The sequence below is a fragment of the Bos grunniens genome, chromosome 3 (genome assembly GCF_055505025.1).
Source record: "Bos grunniens cultivar Pamir isolate PY7600 chromosome 3, Bosgru_T2T1.0, whole genome shotgun sequence".
In the NCBI taxonomy this organism is placed as follows: domain Eukaryota; kingdom Metazoa; phylum Chordata; class Mammalia; order Artiodactyla; family Bovidae; genus Bos; species Bos grunniens.
In genome coordinates, this window is record NC_141167.1 from 567,692 (window position 1) to 572,485 (window position 4,794).

The 4,794-nt window shown below is 47.5% G+C and overlaps 1 long non-coding RNA gene across 1 annotated transcript; it reads left to right on the forward strand.

The window, feature by feature from the left end:
* The first annotated feature begins 372 nt into the window (after positions 1–372).
* On the forward strand, positions 373–4,532 carry LOC147374754 (uncharacterized). The gene is made up of 2 exons (XR_015154254.1): positions 373–1,736; positions 3,520–4,532. It is a non-coding gene; the product is annotated as an uncharacterized LOC147374754 (long non-coding RNA).
* The last annotated feature ends 262 nt before the right edge of the window (positions 4,533–4,794 follow it).

The window sequence follows — 4,794 nt, forward strand, 5'->3', positions numbered from 1 at the left end:
ACACGGGTGTGTGGCATGGAGCACAGGTGGCTAGGGCCCCTGGGCTGTGGAGACAGAAGGAAGGGGGTTGGCCAGGGAGGGTGGGTCCTGCCCTCGGGCTTCTGTTTTGCCCAGACACTCAGGGTCCCCTGGTTCATTCTTGACCTACTAATGGGGGAGACAGACAAGAGGAGCCGTAGGGGGAGCTGTAGTCGGCGCCTTCCATGTACTCTCCATTTACATCTTGGGCATGGAGCACTCTCGAAGCTCTTCAAAGGTCTAGGCTCTTTTGATGTCTCTGGTCTTCACTAGTCTTCTTGTTAAGGTATCTGTGTGCATACATGCTGTCGCTTCAGTCAGGTCTGACTGCAACGCTATGTACTATAGTCTGCTGTGCTCCTCTGTCCACGGGGTTCTCCAGGCAAGAATACTGCAGTGGGAGCCACTCCTCTCTCCAGGACATCTTCTCCACCTGGGGATCAAGCCTGGGTCTCCTGCACTGCAGGCAGACTCTTTACCATCTGAACCATCAGGGAAGTAATTACTTAATTATAGTTATTTTCCTACAACACTATGTGGGTGTTGACCCCAAGTGTATCCCCGTGTTTTCCTTTCCCCTGTGATTTGATGCCTCTGCTGACACCTTGGTGCTCCCACTGGGTACCTTATTATTCTTCGCCCACACTGCCTGCCCCAGTGCCACCCTTGGCCAGAGACACTCTGTGAGTTAGCAGTGGAGTTCAATCAATGGCCTACCAGCAAATCTAATGAGAACCACCCATGAACTCGTGATTTTCAGCCCATTCCTGAAATGTGAATGGATGCAATTTGAAGGACAAACTCTCATACAGCAAGAGCTCTGGGAAGGGCGTGGGTAGAGGGAACATGGCAGACATGCCCATTTGGCTCCTAGGAGTCTGGTCACTTCTCTCCTAGGGTGATTGCACACTCAGTTTTGAACTGAGCACATGGCTGCCCGAGACTACAGACATTCCCATCATCCTCTGAAGCTGGGATGCTTATGAGACAAGCTCTCCTTCCAGGATGGAGGGAAAACAATTTGTGCAACTTGTTGACTATTTTCTAGGTGAAAGAACCTGGCTCTTCTTCTCCTGCTGTCTTGCTGCTGGGAACGTCATCCTAGAAAGGGAGGCTCCATTCTGCTCCCTGTCCACCCTGGAGGGAGCAAAAGCCCCTGGGATGACAGAACAGTATTCCTAGGATGGGAATGGAGCTTTCTGGGACAGCCCTGCCAGACCAACCCTGGGCTGCCTCCCTCCGCATCTAAATGGGAGACGGATGCACACTTCTCCTGGCTGTAATTTTGTGGGGACTTTTTGTTTTTGTCCACAACCTTGACTGGCACATCAGGCTTTGAGGGGGGTTTCTGTGCAGCGGCCTTGTCAGGCTGCTCCAACGTGCAGTAGTCTGGTATTTTCAGCTCTCCTTTCTGTGGGAGGACAGCCAAGCTCAGCGCCAATCCGCAGTCTTCGCCAGCTGCGTCTCTGAAAATCTATGTGGAAAATAGATGCTCCCAATTCAGTGAATCAGGACTTGATTCCTCTACCTTCCAGGGATATGGACTTGTTCCTTTCCCCGCACCTTGCACCCTCTACTCTCTCCTAAACACATAACCTGCTTTGAAATGTGCGCTCTTTCCCTGATAATATGGGCAGTTTCTAACTGCACAGCCTCAAGGCACAGGCATCTCGTGGGGGTGTAACTGGATTATTGCAAGAAAGATGAGTTTCACTCTGGTAAGTCCCCTGCTAAACTGATGCATTGAAAAATTTAATTGGAAATATCACTAAAATCCATTTTCAGTATTAAGCTAAAATATGGGAAGTTGCTAAGTTTTGCCCTAAGCTCTCAGTTCAAGGAGACAGATATTTAGGACTTCCCAGGGCTCTGATCTTGTTTATGTAATTTCTTAGATGTCCTTCACCCTTATGGAACTTGCTAGTTTATAGAGGAAAAAACCCATATAGTGAAATATTAAACTGCTTGAGAACATTGTAGTAAGTTTTATAATTCATTTATTCATTTGTGCTTGTCTGAAAAGTGTCTTCTCTTTCAGGGCTAGTTTAAAATAAAATTTGTTAAAAATGTCCTTCAGGTAAATGTGAGCCTTAGAAGAGGTGGGGGGTGGGGATGAGAGTTGACTCCGGCCAAGCTGCTCTGGGTGATTCTCTATTAAATGGTGACAGTCTCACCCACAGATGACTGATGTTTCCAGCATCACAAGACAGGGCTGGCCTTTTTGGATGAAGCTCACAACCACATCCTTACAGGTCACTGATTCCTGAGAACAAAGTGGGTGTTCCACATCAGGTGTACTGTTGCAGGAAGGGGGACCCTTCCAGGGCCCGAAACTGGGCTCCTGTCGAACACTCGGAAGTGAATTGTCTGAGGAGACACATGTCTGACAAAGCCAGAGATTTTATTGGGAAAGGGCACCCACATGGAGAGCAGTAGGGTAAGGGAACCCAGAACAGCTCTGCCACACGGCTCACAGTCTCGGGTTTTACGGTGATGGGATTAGTTTTGGGGTTGTCTTTAGCCAATCATTCTGACTCAGAGTCCTTCTTGCTGGTGCACATCTTGGTTCAGCCAAGATGGATGCCAGAGAGAAGGATTCTGGGAGGTGGTCGGACCTGTGATGTCTCCTTTTGACCTTTCCCGAACTCTTCCAGTTGCTGGAGGCTTGTTAGTTCCCTGTTCCTTACCAGGACCTCCTGTCATAAAACAACTCATGCAAATGGTTACTGTGGTGCCTGGCCAGGGTGGGCGGTTTCAGTCAGCATGCTTCCCCTCACAGTTCCACTGTGGTTTTATAGATCAGGCCATAGCATCCTACATCCCCTGGGTCAAATTCTACCACAACCTGTGCTGGTTGGACCTAAAAGCTGAGAATGATTTTTATTATTTTAAATATTATAAAGTTTTGTGAGACATATGAATTATATGGCTGTCAAATTTCAGTGTCTATAAAGATATCTAAGACTGCTTTCCTGCTGCAATAACAGAATTGAGTAGATGCAGCAGAGGTCATATGACAGTCTAAAATATCTACTATCTGCCCTTTAGAAAAACTTGCCAGCTCTGGCTCAGGAAAGTAGTATTTTAATTACTGTATGCTGGAGTTTTACTTGAAGAAAAGTAAAGTTTTATTAAATTTTGCCCCATGAAATAAATCTTTTTTAAGTAATGTAAAACTGGCCATGTTACTCTCAGTAATCTCAGAATAAACACAAGGACAGCAAATATTTATTAATAATTGAAAATTTGTTATAGAATCAGGTCATTTAGATTATCTTCTGCATAACACATTGACGTGGTTGATTCCAGAGTTGCATTTTCCCTTAGGATCAGGTGGATTCTATAGTCTCTCCGTGTGTGTGTGTGTGTGTGTGGCTTGAATGATTGCATGCTTCTTTATTCTTGCCTCCCTGGTGCTGCTTAGAGACCCTGGATATTTTATGGAAGAAATGGCCACACCACGCTAAGAGGCCTAACCCTGTCTCTGTCTTGTGTCTTCAGGAGCTGAGTGCATACCAAATGTGCATGAAAGGTCCAGATGTGAAAGCTCAGGCGTCCCATTGACTCACACCTCCTATGTAAAGGGAAGGCCTTCTTCTACCCTCATGGGGATAATTGGGGCCAGATGTGAGGACAAAGTGTGCGATGGGTCCAGGTGCAAAAAGTCAGTCATCCCCTTGCTTCATACCTGCGGTGCAAAGGGAAAATCCTTCCTTTGGGAAACAGCTCAGAGCTCATAGAGACAAGGGCTGCCCCCAGCAGAGTGGGGCCAGTCGCCTCTGGTGGGGAAGACTGGGGTGATGACTGACTGGCTGGGGGCTCCCAGGATGAGGCAAGAGGCTGAGGAGCCCAAGTCTGCAGAGCCAAGGTCATACCAACCCCTCCTTGGATCTGCGTCTGTCTGAGTGGAGCAGTGACTTTAAGGGGCTAGGATGCCAGCTGCCTGCCTGGAGGCCACGGGAGGAAGAGGCAGAAAAGCAGGCAGTGTGGCTCATTTTGGTTTCTGAAGACACTTCTTTCTGGCACCAGGTGCCAAGCTATGCGAAAGATTGTGTTCTTTTTATAAAGCTGCTTTAGCTGTTCTAATTCATTTGCCTTTCCATCTTAGTTCGTTTAAAAGATAAATGTACAAATGCATATATTTTTTTTTCTTTTAGCACCAGTGGAAATCCTATAACTTGGCTATTTTATCCAACAATTCATCATACAGATCTTTCCAAGTCAGTACCGATACAAATTTCCTTCCCAGATCCGTCTTAATGGCTGTTTCCTGAATGTCCTGTTTTTATACTGAGTGATACTAATATCAACAATCTTAGTACACAAGTATTTGCACAAATGTTCCTCCCACGCTGAGTTGTTATCTTGGACCTTCCGTGTGGAATATGAAAAGGTGATCTATGGCTGTTTATCATTCATTTCTTTGGTGGCTTCTGAAGAGACTGTTTTAAAACAAATGTTGTATCGTGATTCCACTCTTTCTATTCCACAGAATAAAAATCATTCATACATGATTTTACCCAGTCCTTTCATGGTTTCAGTTTTACAGTCCCCACAGTCTAAGTCTCACTAAATTCCTAAGTCCGCCCGGGAGCAGGGACCTGCCCTCTGGGCCGCCTGGGGCCCAGCCTCGGGAATCGCTGAGGAGCGCGCCTTCTCCCGCAGCTGCCCGGGGAGGTCTTCCCAGCTCCCGCCCTCCCGTCTGGTGTCTGGGTCTCCGCGCCCTGCCGGGCCGGGAGCCGGCTCCCAGGCGGACGCGCGGGACAAGCGGGGCGT